The sequence below is a fragment of the Anolis carolinensis genome, chromosome 5 (genome assembly GCF_035594765.1).
Source record: "Anolis carolinensis isolate JA03-04 chromosome 5, rAnoCar3.1.pri, whole genome shotgun sequence".
Taxonomy (NCBI): domain Eukaryota; kingdom Metazoa; phylum Chordata; class Lepidosauria; order Squamata; family Dactyloidae; genus Anolis; species Anolis carolinensis.
In genome coordinates, this window is record NC_085845.1 from 97,488,526 (window position 1) to 97,505,894 (window position 17,369).

Consider the following 17,369-nt stretch of genomic DNA (forward strand, 5'->3'; position numbering starts at 1 on the left):
CAATTTACAGCCTAAGGAAGGGAGGAAGGAGAAGCCAAAGGGAGAGAAAAAGGAGCCCAAGTAGCAATGGGAGGAGAAGGAGGCGATTTATCAACACACAATTCGTTGATAAAGACTTAAAATAGTGTATAACTACTAAAATAATGTATAAATATTAAAATAAATATAGTGTCCCTACTTTGCGGATTTTCACTTATTGCGGGTGGTCCTGGAACCTAACCCCCGCGAAGTGAGGGAACACTGTAATATTACAATAAATGATGCATGAGAAAATGTCTTCCGTACAACTATTGTTCAAGTTCATTTTTTTCATCTGGCCAACCTACTTTCTATGTATGGATTTTTTTGTGTGATGAAGTGTTAACTCATGTGTGCATGTTGACACACTACGTTTCAAACACAGGTTTACTATCTTAACAAGAGGGCCTTCTACTAAGTAAAGCTGTGGGTGTCTTGAGAAAACTGTCTTAGAAGATAGGAGGATTAACATTCTGCCCATACCAGAGATGGGGAAAGTGAACTGGAGAGATTATGAGAGTTTTAGTCAAAAGTGACATTTCTGACCTCTGGATTTTCCCCTTCCCCATTTATCCCCCCCGGATGTTATTTACCAAGAATGGAAAGCTGCTACCAAAGCAGGAAAACAGCAACATGTGGATCCAATTGGTGAGTGCAAATGGTGAAATACCTTCTGCTTACCTGATGCACTCAATATCTGGGTCAGGCTCTTTAATGCTGCTGCTTACTAATCAGAAACCAAACACACAGGAGAGAATAAAATGCTTATTGCTGTGTCTAAATTGGCCTACAGTCAAAGTGTTATCCTGCCAACAAATTCTTGACATGGCTCTCAGTATAAAATCAAATAATTTCAACAAAGCTGCATTTTGTTGAAATGTGTGTGGTTTAAAATTTCAAAAACAGCCTAAAACAAGATGACAGTTGTTGGATTATCATAAGCTTTTCCATCTGTATCAAAATGCAGCAACAATGAACACTGCAATACAATACATTAACTGGGACATTTCAGAGAGACAACTGCCTTGCCCTAATTAGGATTACAGCTGCCTGAATGCATGTTTAAATTATCCACCTAGTCATATCACTGGAAACATGACCCTAACTTATATTAAACACTGAAAGAGCAGGTGTCTTGTAAGTGTTCAGGGTCACAGTTGCTTGATTTTGCTGTTTCTGTTCTGGCAATTTAAATATCAGCCTAACAGCCAAAGTTTTAGTAGTAGTACAAAAGTGGTGACTAAATAATTGCCAGACTCTGTTCTGCCTCAAGGGTTAGCAAACAAGCAAGAAATAGCCACAAATCAGACACAACTGCCAGAGATAGTAATCTGTTTTCTTGGATTCTTGACTAGTCTGAAAATGTCCTAGTCCCCCCTCCAGCTTGTCAGCCACATGTACAGAAAGAAAGAAAGAAAGAAAGAAAGAAAGAAAGAAAGAAAGAAAGAAAGAAAGAAAGAAAGAAAGAAAGAAAGAAAGAAAGAAACCATCCCCTGGCTTAGTCAATCTGCAAGGAACTTTATTTCTCTCTTGTTTGATTGATTGTTTGTTACAGGACTGAAAATAGTTCAGAAAAAAATGAGCATCTCTCAATTGGGGCCTGATATAAAAACAATTGGACTTAAGGAAAAGCTGACATTTACTATACAAGGTGATAGAAATTACCAATCACAATATAAGTTGGGGCCGGGCTGTGGCGCAAGCTGTTGAGCAGCCTGCTGCAATAAATCACTCTGACCATAAGGTCATGAGTTCAAGGCCAGCCCGTGGCGGGGTGAGCACCCGTCAATTAAAAATAAAAAAATAGCCCCTGCCCGTTGCTGATCTAGCAATCCAAAAGATAGTTGCATCTATCAAGTAGAAAATAAGGTACCACTTATAAAAAAGTGGGGAGGCAAGTTTAACTAATTTACAACATTGGAATGAGGAAGTGCCATCAGAGTGGATGATGAAGCAGCTGCTCCCCCCTGTGGCCAGAATCGAACATCCACTTAGGAGAAGGTTAAATTGCCTCTGCATCTATCTGTCTCTGTCTCTGTTTGATGTGTTTATGGGCATTGAATGTTTGCCCTACATGTATATAATGTGACCCGCCCTGAGCCCCCTTCGGGGTGAGAAGGGCGGAATATAAATACTGTAAATAAATAAATAAATAAATAAATAAATAAATAAATAAGGTTTTTTTCCAACATGGTTTCCCTTTATTACTTTCATCAATGACAGAAGAACATTTCCACCTCCTCCATGGTCATATTTGGACGTCTGAAGAGATGCTTCCGTTGAATACAAAACTTTTCTCATGCTGTGAACCAAAGATTTCATGCAATCCCTGTAAATCTCTCTTTTGAGGGATATAATTATTCAATCTCTGATAAAGTTCTTGTTTTTTCTGTTAAAATTATAGCTACATTATAGCACTATGTCATGTAGCTAATAATGTAATTTAAAAAATTAAAAACGATAGGGAACATCTCATTTCAGTGTCATTTACATTCAAAGGCTAGCTGCCTGCATTAATCAGGAGGCGTTTCAATCAACAGAACATTGTCTGAATTTTTTTCTTACAGCATTTCTTTAGTTCATACATAAGCTTCCATGACAGCTGCTTTTTGACAACTGTTAGGCATTTCCCCATCTTCTTTGTAGGAAGAATTTCTATCTGATTGATCCACGCTGCTCTTCTATGTCCTTTTGTATCCATCAGCTTTAGCATGCTAAACCATTCCTGTGTCTTCCAGGACCTGAGATTACTTTGCAGAAAATAATACATTCGTTATAGATGTGATTAGTACATTTAGAAATTTCTTTTCATTCAGTGGCTCTATTGGATTGCAGTGCTTGATGGAATTGATAGTCAAATTACTGATAGTATTTGAGCAGGATTGCTCCCCATGCAAGCCAGACGTGGTAGTAGAATCAGAAATCCTGCCATGCTGGCATGTCACGCTTTTGCATTTGCTTTATAACACTGGATGATGGAACATGCTACACAGCTGGTGATGCTGGGAAAAGGGATTGTTTATAATTCCTGGATTGGCATAATGAACCGATCAGTAGAGGAGGAAAAGTAAGCTGAGAGCAGACAATGCCATTCCTGTAAGAAATTAGGTGCAAGAATAAGCAGAAAAAGGTCTTAGGAAGATGGAATTTTTGGGTTGCTAGCAAACACGATGAAATCTTGTGAAAATGTCAGCTTTGTTTTTTAAAGTATGCTTTGTAACTGAAAGATTACAGTCCTAATAACAATTGTGTTCAACTGTTTTCTAAATAAAGCTATCTAAATCTGCCAACAGTTTATGTTTCTAAACTGGGGTTACCAATACATTACAGGTGTTTTTTGTTGTTTTGAATAATTATTCTGACCATACAGAGGAGCAAGAACAAAGGAAGCCTAGAAACACTGTAGGAACAAAGTAGCAGGTTGGACCTAAGGGGGAAATAGTATTGATTAATTAAGAGGAGAAATCCTGAAGGGTAATGTTGGGATGGGGAAGAAGTTGGCCAAAAGGGAGGAGAAAAGAGGAAAGGACACCTAAGTACTAAGCCAAAAAAGACTGAAGTCCAACATTTCAGAACCAAATAATAAAACGTTTTCCCCTGACATTAAGTCTAGTAGTGTCCGACTTTGGGGGTTGATGCTGACCTCCATTTATAAGCCAAAGAGCTGACATTGTCCATAGACACCTCCAAGGTCATGCAGTCAGCATGACTGCATTGAGCTCCATTACCTTACCACTGAAGTGGTACCTATTGATCTACTCACATTTGCATGTTTTCGAACTGCTAGGCTGGCAGAAGCAGGGGCTAACAATGGGAGCTCACCCTGCTCGCCGTGCATGTACATTCTCACATACACCCTACATTGCTTGTGCTAATAACTGCAACTGGGTGTCACATAATGATCTATAGCAAGAGTAAGTCTTAAAACAAAGGAACAAAAAGGCTTGTGCTTTAAACTATCAACCATATATATGAAATAACATGTGATAGGCTGAGGAAAGATAATCTACAAAATCTGTATCTATCTATGTATCTGTCTATACACACACAGTGTTCCCTCACTTATCGCAGGGGTTACATTCCAGGACCACCCGCGATAAGTGAAAATCCGCGAAGTAGGGATGCTAGGCTTCTCTATAGGAAGGAAGTAGAAAGAGGGAGGGATGGAGGGAGGAAAGAAGGAAGGAAGGAAGGAGGGAAGGAAGGGAAGAAGGGAAGGAAGTGCAAGGGAACATGATGCCACCTCCTTCTCTTCCTGCTGCTGTTTGGGCTCCTTCTCTGCCCCGCCGACTGAGACCACCGCTACTGTAAATCATAATTTTTCAATGATTTATAATATTATTGTAGTGTTTATTTAAAAACCACAAAACAGCGAGTCCATGAAAAGCAAACCGCGAAGTAGTGAGTTAACATTGTGTGTGTATAATTTGTAATGTGTTATAAGGATACATTAAATCAGAATGAATTCACCAAGTCATATGAGGTGTGATAAGAAAGGGATCTCAAGTTATTATTTATTCTATTTTCGGTACCCAGAACATGACACATAAGGCTTCTGTTGTTGGCTAGTGTACATTTTGACAACTTTGCTGAGGCTAGTCAGCAGCATTTTGCAAATGTATTTGCTGTACATTTGCTGATTCCCTGTACACATCTTTGAGACCTGTGGATATTTCTGAGAAGACACATCCAAAGTTACAAATGTGTTACAAGCAAAGAACAAAGGTTAAAAAGTGCAAGTAAACTTCATAGGACAAGCTGATAAATCCAACCAGGTGACATCAAAGCTGAAATATGGCTTGGCCAGATCAGTCAGTGTCTCCATAATAGAAGACAGACAACTGCTAGAGAAGTGAACAGGAACAGTCCAAACATAAATTGAGAGGGTGGTCAGCAAAGGATCCATGATATGGTTTTTGTTGTTGTTAACCGCCATAAAGGTGACTGATCTATGACAATCCCATGAATGAGAGACTTCCAAGTCACCCTATCTTCACCTTCTTCAGGTATTGCAGATTCAGAGTCATGACTTCCCTGAATAGCCTTCCTCTAGAGCATTAACATTTTTTCTCTTTTTGAAATCTGGGCACTGAAAACTATGAAAGCAAAAACATGATTGCACTTTATCAGGAACCACCAAACGTTCCCCACTTCCAATAATATCCTTGAAGCTTTGGACAATCTTCAGACAGCAAGCCCAAACCTATCTGTGTTAATGCAAAAAAAAAAAAATTAGCATGTCCTTGTTCTTTATGGCACTTTCAACTTCTTCACTGGGCAAAAGTTCACAGCATTTGTCCCCGTTCCATTTAAGGGCCACTGTATAATTGCATGACTAGCTCCTGGATGAAATATTTACTAATACCTCTGCATTGTCTGAAAATGTTTTTTTTTTTTTTTGGACTATTGTTCCCAGAATCCCAATCAACATAGTCACTGGTAAAGGTGACATCCAAGCTGTGAACTTATCAGTTTGAGAGAGGCCTTCATTTTCCCTTTGTTAGCATTCCTGCTGATGCAGCATTGTGGAAATTTATACTGAGCAAGGGTTTTTTTAAAGGGGAAATGTATTAGTGGAGCACACGAACAACAACAATATGGTCTATCTTCCTCTCTCTCCCTCATGCACATACACACACACACACAAAGAAAAAGAGAGAGAGAAAGATCACTCTCTCTGCCCAGCATGCTACCAGAGGACAAAATCAATAAAGATAAAGGTAAAGGTTTTCCCTGACATTAAGTCCAGTCGTGTCCAACTCTGGGGGTTGATGCTCATCTCCATTTCTAAGCTGAAGAGCCAGCATTGTCCATAGACGCCTCCAAGGTTATGTGGCCAGCATGACTGCATGGAGCACCGTTTCCTTCCTGCTGGAGCAGTACCTATTGATCTACTCACATTTGCATGTTTTTGAACTGCTAGGTTGGCAGAAGCTGGGACTAACAGCAGGAGCTCACTCTGCTCCCCGGATTTGAACCGGCAACCTTTCAGTCAGCAAGTTCAGCAGTTCAGCAGTTTAATCCGCTGCACCATCAGGGGCTCCCACAAAATAAATAGTATAAAAGTATTGAAAATAGCCACAATGTTGTGGTTCTCTTTTGTTTTCTCAGCTTTGTTTCCTTCTCTTTCTTTCTTTTTTTTCTACTTCCAGCCTGCCTCTCTCATGAATGGGACTCAAGGCAGCACACCCAAAAATGAAAATGTAAAGATCTAGATCAAGACAGATGAAAAAAAATAAAATACTAAACCACAAGGAACAGTATTGTAACAAGGGTGTTTCAAGCTTGTGTGCCATTTGAAAACACACTGCACTGCCAGTCATGACAATGAGATATGTCTCTATTATGAATATTTTTAAACATTAATCCAAAGTATCCTAGCTCCTGATAAAATCAAGAACGGTGGAAACAGAAGTGTGTTACCAAGCCCAGTTGCAGACTAAACATAGCAAATTCTGCTAAGGATTTGATCGTTTCCTATTTAGCATTTGCAGTTATGCAATTGCCATTTTTGTCTCTCCGGGCCCAGGCCCCTCTTTCGCCTTCTATTTTGTCCACTTGCCACAATCCAACTGTTCAGTAGACCAGAAAGCAATATAATCATCATCCTTGATCTCTGGAATTGTCCTTATAAACTAGCAAAAAACAACCAGAAGCAAGAACTTGTATGGAAATATAATTTTTACAATAAAAATCAGCCTTTTCATTTTTGCTTTGCAGTATCACAATATGCAGAAATAAGAGAGGGAGAAAGTAGAGGAACAACTCTCCAGTAAGCATTTCAAGAGTGGATGTAATAGTGAAAATACATGCACACATTGGATATTAAAGCTAAAACCTAAAATAAAGCTAAAACATAACATAAAAAACATCAATCAGCACTCAAATATCAGAGGAATTAACAGGTTAAGAGTACACAAACAGAACTGTAAAAGCCTTGGAGAAATAGAAAAGTTGGTTCCTGCAAAGGTTTAAGAGATACAGTAGAGTCTCACTTATCCAAGCCTCACTTATCCAAGTTTCTGGATTATCCAAGCCATTTTTGTAGTCAATGTTTTCAATATATCGTGAAATTTTGGTGCTAAATTCGTAAATACAGTAATTACAGCATAACATTACTGCATATTGAACTGCTTTCTCTGTCAAATTTGTTGTAAAACATGATGTTTTGGTGCTTAATTTGTAAAATCATAACCTAATTTGATGTTCAATAGGCTTTTCCTTAATCCCTCATTATCCAAGATATTCGCTTATCCAATCTTCTGCCGGCCTGTTTAGCTTGGATAAGTGAGACTCTACTGTATATATAGTTTTCTGGAATTCTTCCTTTTCCAAACAAGTGGGGGGAAATGGAGCTGTAATAATGGTCTGGCATTATTAGCTCAGTGGTTTTAATTGTCAAAAAGTAATTTCCCATTGAAGGAAAAAGATTTGAGAGAAAACTCTCAAAATCTGGAAATCTGAAAACCAAAATATTAGAAAATCCATCATTATCCAAATGGATGGCTGAGAATGTGGCACCTTTCTGATGATTCACTGTACACAGACTTGGTTTATTTATAAATAAATTTATAAATAAATAAATAACTTGGTTTCATGCACAAAATTGTCTAAAAGCTTGTATAAAATTCCCTTCTGACTATGTATACACAGTATATATGAAATATTAATAAATTTCATTCTTGGACTTGTGTCTCATCTCCAAGGTATGTATGTATAAATATAAGGTAAAGGTAAAGGTTTCCCCTGACGTTAAGTCCAGTCATGTCTGACTCTGGGCCAAAGAGCCGGCGTTGTCCATAGACACCTCCAAAGGTCATGTGGCCAGCATGACTGCATGGAGTGCCGTTACCTTCCCACCGGAGCAGTACCTATTGATCTACTCACATTGGCATGTTTTCGAACTGCTAGGTTGGCAGGAGCTGGAGCTAACAGCAGCCGCTCACGCTGCTCCCGGGGATTGAACCTGGGACCTTTCGGTCTCCAGCTCAGTGCTTTAACGCTCTTCGCCACCGGAGCTCATGTATAAATATAGGTGTTCCAAAATCTGGGGGAAAATCCAAACCCTGAAAAACTTCTGGTCCCAAGTATTTCAAACAAGGGATACTGAACCTGAACCATTTTCCAGGCTGGAATAGTGAAGTTGTAGCATCTGGAATATACCTCAAGTGACAGGGGGAACATCTAGACATCTGAAATGGTTTACTAGCAAAAATGACAGTGGGAGTGATTTCTCCTTTAAAAACATAATTTGGCTTCTATTGCAAATAATGGCAACAGGTTTTTTGCCCAACAGGAATGTCATTTTGAATTTATGCTGTCTTATGATTTAGCATTATTCTACAAGTGTGGTTGGAAAAGAGATGGTGCACTCGGCTTCACCCCACTAACCAGCAATAACTAATGAAATAAAATACATTAGAAATATTCAGTCTTCTACTGCATTTTCAGTTTTCCTTGCTCCTTTTTTCTGGAATGGTTTTCCATCATAAGCTCTTTCTCAATAAGACACTGTTGCTCATGGCAGCAGCCAAACAATGCTTTGGAAAATTTGATTAATTCCAGCTCGGTGCAACCTAGGAAAACTAGTTAATTTTTAAACTATGGTTAGCAAATAAACCTGAAAAGGTGACTTATGAAACTGATTTGTCTTAGCACTGGCGGAGGGGGAAGAAGTGAATAAGCCTGAGGCTCAAACCAGCTCAGCCTGGAAGCATTACAAATAGCAATGTTATCCATAATGTTACTTGTTGACATTAATCAGATACAGGTAAAGTTTCCCTTATCCAGAATTCTGTATCTCATCAGCCATGTATATTTAGCATAGTATTAGCTTGTGACTGGTCACTGGAAGGTAAGTGCAGGCTTGTTTTGCAAATCTGATGAGTAGGGTCCATGTTTCTCAGGAAACTATGTAAAGAGATGGAAAAAATGTTTTTTAAAAATTCCCCAGAATGGCCAAAAACATGTTTCTCAAGAGTCAGGAAATCCTAATGAGGAGAATTCCTAGATTGATGAGAATATTTTTGTGCAGAAAAGAGCATCTGTGCAGAAACATTATCTTCTGTGCAGCAAACGTTCAAAGCAGATAATCTGGATTTTATTTGGTACTGTAGAAGGGGCCTAAGACTCTGGGGTTTGAATCCTTGCTGGGCCATGGAAGTCGACTGGGTGACTTTTGGCACATCACATTCTCTCAGAGAGAGGTAATGGCAAACAGGCTCTGGAGAAACCTTGCCAAGAAACCCTTGGGGATAGGAGTGCCAGAAAGAGAAAACAGCTCGAAAGCACCCAACACCATCTCCTATATAGTTATAAAACAACATAACATGACAATTAATTATTAAAACCAAGACATCAATTGCTATGTACAGAGGGTGATTAGTGCAAAACTCTGAGTAAAGTCCATGAGTAAAATAGAGATGGGCAGGGGAGGACAAGGAACTGATCGTGTTAAAACACTAAAACCTATAAAATGGGGGGCAATATTAAAGTGCAGCACTGTTTGAAAATGAGATACATGGCTGGTGGCTTCTTCACTCAAAAGCACACTGCAACATCCAATACACATAATAAAAACAAAACCATACAACAATTTAAAAATAATACAAGTAATAAATATAAATACACAACATACGATCCAACAATGAAAAATAGAACTAGTAACAATATTCCATTTACAAGCCAGTTATGGTGACCCAGAGTTCAAGATGGAATGGCCAGCTATAAGGTGCTATTCAAGGAGGGCTTGGGGCCAGGAAGTGGATAAAGTGCTGAGTTGGGCCAAAAGGGAGGGCCAAGGACTATTCCTGCTCAAAGGTCTGCAGGAACCACCAAGTTTTCAATTCCTTGTGGAAGGAATTGTCTGAGCTCTCTGGGAAGGGCGTTCCATAGCCAGGGAGCCACCACCAAGAAGGCCCTCTCCCTCATCCCCACCAACCATGCTTGTAACGGTGGTGGGAGCAAGAGGAGGGCCTCCCCAGCAGATCTTAAGGGCCACGCTGGTCTGTAGGGGGAGATGCGATCACGGAGAAATGCTCCAGATTACATGTTTTTTAATGTTGCGATGCTTAAAAACTATTCCAAAAAGCATACATAAATGCAAAGCCTAGTATAAAATGTATTCATTCATATATATTTTTCTAGAAAACGTGTTTTAAAATATTTTTAAAACCTCTTAAATTGAGGTATCACTGTGTGCCCTTCCACACTGCTCCCAGATTGTCTGCTTTAAACTGGAATATAGGAGTCCCCACTACCAGATAACCTGGGATAAACAGATAATCTGGGAACAGATCCTGGGATAAAGAGCAGTGTGGAAGGGCCCTGTATAGCTCGGCCCAAAGGCTGGCCCTTTCTACACTGCCATATAATCCAGATTATCGAAACAGATTACAGTGTTCCCCCACTACTTCGCGGTTCACTTTTCACGGATTCACTGTTTCGCGGTCTTTCAATAAACTTTAAAATACTATTATAACTCATAAAAATTATAATTTTACAGCCTAAGGAAAGGAGGAAGGGGAAGCCAAAGGGAGAGAAAAGGAGCCCAAGCGACAACAGGAGGAGAAGGAGGCAATTTTTCAACACACGGCTGGTTGATAAAGTCTTAAAATAGTGTATCACTACTAAAATAATGTATAAATATTAAAATAAATATAGTGTACCTACTTTGCGGATTTTCACTTATTGCGGGTGGTCCTGAAACCTAACCCCAGCAATAACTGAGAGAACACTGTATCCATATTATCGTGTTTGAACTGGATTATGTGTCTATACTGCCATATAATCCAGTTCAAAGCAGTTAATCTGGATTTTATATGGCAGTGTAGATGGGGCCTCTGTGGTGTCCCTGATGACGCAGTAGGTTAAACCACTGAGCTGCTGAACTTGTTGACAGGAAAGTCAGTGGTGAGCACCCACTATTATCCCCAGCTTCTGCCAACCTAGCAGTTTGAAAACATGCAAATGTGAGTAGATCAATAAGTACCACTTTTGCGAGAAGGTAACAGCGCTCCATGCAGTCATGCTGGCCACATGACCTAGGAGGTGTCTAGGGACAACTCCGGCTCTTCGGCTTAGAAATGGAGATGAGCACCAAACCCTAGAGTCGGACATAACTAGATTTAATGTCAGGGAGAACCTTTACCTTTACTAGATGGGGCCTCCGAGGGCCCTTCCACACAGCCATATAACCTAGAACAGGGGTCCCCAAACTATGGCCCGCAGACCACATGTGTCCCCGTGAAACCATTTATCCGGCCCCCGTGGCGGCGGCGCCCAGTGTGCACCTTCCAATGCTTTGCTTGTGCTTTTTATCATGGTATTTTAATTATTATTTAATTAATTAATTAATTAATTACTAAGGGCTGCTTTGCTTATGCTTTGGGTGCCGTAAAAGCAGAAGGGTGGCCCAACGTGTCTCTTCCAACCCAATTTATTATGATTATTATGATTATTAACATTGAGGCTGGGTGGCCATCTGTCAGGGGTGCTTTGCTTGTGCTTTTGGTGAACAAAAGCATAAGGCGGTTGGACTAAATGGCCCAAGAGGTCTCTTCCAACCCTCTATTATTATTACAGTAGAGTCTCACTTATCCAAGACTCGCTTATCCAAGGTTCAGGATTATCCAAGGCATTTTTGTAGTCAATGTTTTCAATATATCATGATATTTTGGTGCTAAATTCGTAAATACAGTAATTATAACATAACATTACTGCGTATTAAACTACCTTTTCTGTCAAATTTGTTGTATAACATGATGTTTTGGTGCTTAATTTGTAAAATCATAACCTAATTTGAAGTTTAATAGGCTTTTCCTTAATCCCTCCTTTATTATCCAAGATATTCGCTTATCCAAGGTTCTGCCTGCCCGTTTAGTTTGGATAAGTGAGACTCTACTGTATTATTATTATTGACACAATGACATAGTATGACACAGCAAACAAGTTAGATATGCTTAATTATTATTATTATTATTATTGCTCAGTGGCCAACTATAGTCCGGCCCTCCAAAGGTCTGAGGGACAGTGAACTGGCCCCCTGTTTAAAAAGTTTGGGGACCCTTGACCTAGAACATCAAGGCAGATAATCCACAATATCTTCTTTGAACTGGGTTATGAGTACACTGCCATATACAGTAGAGTCTCACTTATCCAACGTTCTGGATTATCCAACGCATTTTTGTAGTCAATGTTTTCAATATATTGTGATATTTTGGTGCTAAATCCGTAAATACAGTAATTACTACATAGCATTGCTGCGTATTGAACTACTTTTTCTGTCAGATTTGTTGTATAACATGTTTTGGTGCTTAATTTGTAGAATCATAACCTAATTTGATGTTTAATAGGCTTTTCCTCAGTCCCTCCTTATTATCCAACATATCCGCTTATCCAACTTTCTGCCGGCCTGTTTATGTTGGATAAGTGAGACTCTGCTGTATTTATGAAATATCACGATATATTGAAAACATTGACTACAAAAATGCGTTGGATAACCCAGAACGTTGGATAAGCGAGTGTTGGATAAGTGAGACTCTACTGTATCTTCTTTGAACTGGGCTATGAGTACACTGCCATATAATTCAGTTCAATGTGGGTTTTATACAGCCTGAGGGACCTGACCCAGCCCTCAGAGTCAAAAGGTTGAGGACCCCTGGCTTAGAAGACTGCAGTCTTCCAAACTGTTCCAAACGCACATGCGCAGACGTCTCCTCAGCCGTATTCTAGATGGTTGAGAGCCTCGGTCCCAGTGAAGCCCCCTCCCTCCAATCCGGCCGTAACCTTGAGATGTGAGGGGAAAGCGCTCGCGCAGGGGGGAGAGCTGCGGAGCGCGCCGTTTGCTTTCCTTTTCCCCGCCCGGTGCGCGCGCCCGAGCGAGAGAGGACTCCCCCCCCCCTCCCAATCCTGGTCCATCCCTCCTCGCGACAGCCTCCTCCTCCCCCTCCCCCTCCCCTGCTGCCATCGCACTGCACCGTCGCCTTGCCCTCAGCGCGCGCTGCTGCTGCTGCTACCTCTGAGCGGACCCAAGCGCTTCCAAAACCACGGCGAGCCAATCCGGGTGAGGGACAGAAGACAGAGGCGCTTGCCGTAACGTTCAACCAACCCCCGCAGCTTTGGGTGAGGAAGGCTGACCCCCACTCCCTGCACGTGGTCCGTTCCCTTCTCGGCGCGGGTCTCCTTCAGCGGACGAGACCACAGAGAATAAGGGGTGTGGAGAGAAGGTGACCACCTAACGAGGCGAGAGGCTCCGTTTCGCGTCTCTAAAGCGCTCCCGCCTCAGGTGACTTTTTTTGAGGGAAATGGAGGGGGGGGGATGTGGGGTTTGAGGGGATGAAGGCGAGCCTTCCAGTGATTCCGGCAGCGACTGCCGCTCTCGAAGTGCGTGCGTGTATCGCGCGGTGGTGGCACGCCCTTGTGGCCTACATTTATATCGCGCTTCGTCGGGTCAAAGCGAAGGGAGTCGTGAGGGGCTTCCCAAGGCTAGCACCTCGTCCCTTTGGCTGTGGTTACTATTTACACTCTTGCCTGAGGCGTGTGAAATCCTGACAACTTGGGAGCAAATGTCCATCATTCAGGCCCCTTCCACACAGCTGAATAAAACTCCACATTATCTGCTTTGAAGTGGAATATATGGCAGTGTGGATATCCCTATCCCAGTTCAAAGCAGTTATTTTGGGATTTTCTGCCTTGATAAAAGGTAAAGGTTTCCCCTGACGTTAAGTCCAGTCATGTCTGACTCTGGGGTGTAGTGCTCATCTCCATTTCTAAGCCAAAGAGCCGGCGTTGTCCGTAGACACCTCCAAGGTCATGTGACTGGCATGACTGCATGGAGCGGTACCTATTGATCTACTCACGTTGGCATGTTTTCGAACTGCTAGGTTGGCAGGAGCTGGAGCTAACAGTAGCCTTGATCTGGGTTATTTGGCTGCGTGGAAAGCCCTGAGTCTCCTGGTTTGGGGTTTTGGGATTATCTGCTGCATGTGTCTCAAACTCAAGGCCCTCCATGTCGTTTTTCATTGCCCTCCAGATGCTGGGCTCCTCTTCCTGTCTTCCTCATCCTCAAGCATCATGACTACAGCAGATGGAAGTTGTGATACAGGCTCCTTCTACAGTGTCTTTTGTATCCCAGGATCTGATCCAAATTATTTGCTTATCGTAGATTATATGGTAGGGGAGACTCCGGGCCCTTCCAGAGAGGCCCTATATCCCAGGATCTGATCCCAGGTTTTCTGCTTTAAACAGTGCGGCCTCAGTTTGAAGCAGAAAACCTGGGATCCACATAGCTAACATTATCTGCTTTGAACTGGAATATAAGGCAGTGTGAACTCAGGGCCCTTCTAGACAGATATAACCCAGAATATCAAGGTAGAATATCCCACAATATATAACCCAGAAAGCAAGCCAGATAATTCACAATATCTGCTTTGAATTGGGTTATCTGAGTCCACACTGCCATATATTCCAGTTCAAAGCAGATAATGTGGGATTTTATTCAGCTATGCGGAAGGGGTCTCAGATAAACCAGTTCAAAGCCAATATTGTGGGATTTTCTGCCTTGATATTCTGGATTATATTGCTGTGTAGAAGGGCCTTCAGACCCCTTCCACACAGCTGTATAAAATCCATAATGAAGTGGAATATATGGCAGTGTAAACTCGGATAACTCAGTTCAAAGCAGATATTGTGAATTATCTGGCTTGCTTTCTGGGTTAGATGGCTGTGTGGAAGGGCCCTCTCATAATCCATTTCAAAGCAGATAACCTGAGATCAGATCCTGGGATCTAAGGACAGTGTAGAAAGGGCCACAGTCACATCTGGAAGGCTGCAGTGTGTTCTGTTTAGTCAGGATCTGGATTTTGATACAACCCTGGTGGATTTGATTGTCTGGCTTTAAAACGCCCTTTAACCATTCCTTGACCTCAGAGCTAATAGGCAATTTGGTTGCAAATTCCTTTATCCCCAGTCTGCATGACCATTATCATTCAATAACATCTGGGAACTCAAATTGGGTTAAAACTAAAATGCACTCACTGGCATGTCAAAAAAAGATAGTTGAATAATAGAATAATAGAGTTGGAAGAGACCACACGGGCGATCTACTCTAACCCCCTGCTATGTAGGAAAAGCACAAGCAAAGTAACCCTGACAATGGCCATCCAGCCTCTGTTTAAAAGTCTCCAAGGAAGGAGCTTCCAACACACTCTAAGGGTCCTTCCACGTTGCCCTTTTATCCCAGGATCTGAGCCCAGATTATCTGTTTATTCCAGGTTATCTAGCCATGGGGACTCATATATTCCAGTTTAAACAGGTAATCTAGGATCAGATCCTGGGATAAACGGCAGTGAGAAAGGGCCCTATAATCCATTGAACTGAGTTACATACAGTGTAGACTCAGATAACCCAGTTCAAAGTAGATATTGTGGATTAATTGCCTTGATATTATGGTTATGTGGAGGTGTCCTGAGGCAGAGAGTTCCACTGCTCTTACAGTCAGGAAGCTTTTCCTAGTTGGTCTTCTATATCCATGCATTCTCCATCCATGGGCTGGGCTTAGCACAGCAGGCTAAACCGCTGTGCTGCATAAAGAGCCTGCTGATAGAAAGGTCGGCAGTTCAAGCCTGGGTTGGTGTGAGCACCCGGCGTTAGCCCCTGCCAACCTAACAGGTCGAAAGCAGAAATGCTAGCAGATAAATAGGTATCGCTTTTAGTGGGGAGGTAATAAAGGCACCCTTAAGGACATCGATTGAAGCTCCTAGGCATGGAAGTTGGAGCGACAGCACCCGCCCGTCCCCTTCCTCCATGGCCATAGGCGACAGCCTTCAAGATGCTGGAAATAAGGGAAAAACTGCCTTTACCTCTTCGGTGTTGTCTTTCCTTGTTAATTGTATAATCGACATTGAATGTTTGTCGTATATGAGTTCTGTAGAGCCACTTTGAGTCCCCTTTGGTGTGAGAAGGGTGACGTATAAATACTATAAATAAATAAATGGATTCAACAGTAGACTCATATAATCCAGTTCAAAGCAGATAAAGGGGTTATATTTTGGTTTTTGTTTTTTTTTGTTTTTTCATGTCAGGAGCAACTTGAGTCGCTTCTGGAGTGAGAGAATTGGCCGTCTGCAAGGACGTTGCCCAGGGGACGCCCGGATGTTTTGATGTTTTTTACCATCCTTGTGGGAGGCTTCTCTCATGTCCCCACATGGAGCTGGAGCTGATAGAGGGAGCTCATCCATGCTCTCCCCGGGTGGGATTCGAACCTGGCAGCTTTCAGGTTAGCAACCCAACCTTTAAGTCACGAGGCTTTAGTCCACTACGCCATCGGGGGCTCCATCTGCTTTGATAATCTGAATTATATGACAGTATTGCTTTGAACTGGATTATATGAATCTATAGTCCCATATAATCCAGTTCAAAGCAGATAATCTGGATTTTATATGGCAGTATAGATGGGGCCTAAGTGAGATAAATCTGTTGTGTTGTTTATTGATGTCATTATGAAATAACTAGCATCAAAAAAGAGCTTCTTTATTATCATTTATAAAGTGAATTTTAAATGACCAAACTTTATTACTATCCCCCTCCTGTAATGTAGTTTTAGTCCCCTTCTATACTGCCATATAAAATCCAGATTATCTGCTTTGAACTGGATTGTATAGCAGTGTACAGTAGACACATAGACCAGTTCAAAGCAGATAATCTGGATTATTTGATAATTTGGATTATATGGTAGTGTAGAATGGGCCTTGGATGATTGAAGGGCAGGGCTGATATCTGTACACAGGGATTGCTGCAGTATCCAATTGAGTTAAGATTTTTATTTCAACTGCAGGTTTATCCCTTACATGTACCATACTGGTATATGATAGTCAGTTATAGGGCATTGCACACAAGTTTAGACCATATCCTACAACATCGCAATCTAATTTGCCTATAATAATTTATCAATTTCTTTATTTGGGAATAAAGAACAAATGTAGAAGACAGGGGTACATTTTCATGGTGGTGCCCAGGTTGTTTGAGCACCACCCAGCACTCCTTCATTGCTGGATCAAAACTATTTTTCTTATTGTTCGCAGAGAGGTAGTGATGTAACATAATATTGCTGTAGCTGAGAAATGCAAATGCTGTACCAAATGAGTGTAAACACAAGCTTTGTAGGATCTGCTTTGTTTCTTACTAGAACCTTCAGGATTATGACTAGGGGGTCAAAGACTGTCACTGATTCACTATAAGTTATCTACATGTCTACCAGTAGTTCTTGATCTACTGTCTGCCTGTTCCTGTGATAGGTGAAATGATGCTGTTTCTCCAGGTAATGTCAGGTTCAGACTGGCATATCCCACCAT

General features: G+C 41.3%; 1 protein-coding gene and 1 long non-coding RNA gene across 7 annotated transcripts in view; one reads left to right on the plus strand and one right to left on the minus strand.

The window, feature by feature from the left end:
• Positions 1–4,273: 4,273 nt before the first annotated feature.
• LOC134299343 (uncharacterized) lies at positions 4,274–13,150 on the minus strand. The gene is made up of 2 exons (XR_010006531.1): positions 13,035–13,150; positions 4,274–5,225 (listed from the first exon to the last, which is right to left on the minus strand). It is a non-coding gene; the product is annotated as an uncharacterized LOC134299343 (long non-coding RNA).
• The window catches only part of LOC100556446 (proline-rich protein 5), a 224,284-nt gene continuing 219,921 nt past the window's right edge, over positions 13,007–17,369 (plus strand). For 5 of the 6 annotated variants that reach the window (XM_062981963.1, XM_008111399.3, XM_008111398.3 and 2 more), the window contains exon 1: positions 13,166–13,303. The gene's annotated coding sequence lies outside the window, so the exon portion shown is untranslated. Of the gene's footprint in view, positions 13,141–13,165; positions 13,304–17,369 lie in introns of those variants that run through there. The other variant, XM_062981962.1, reaches the window with a different exon arrangement.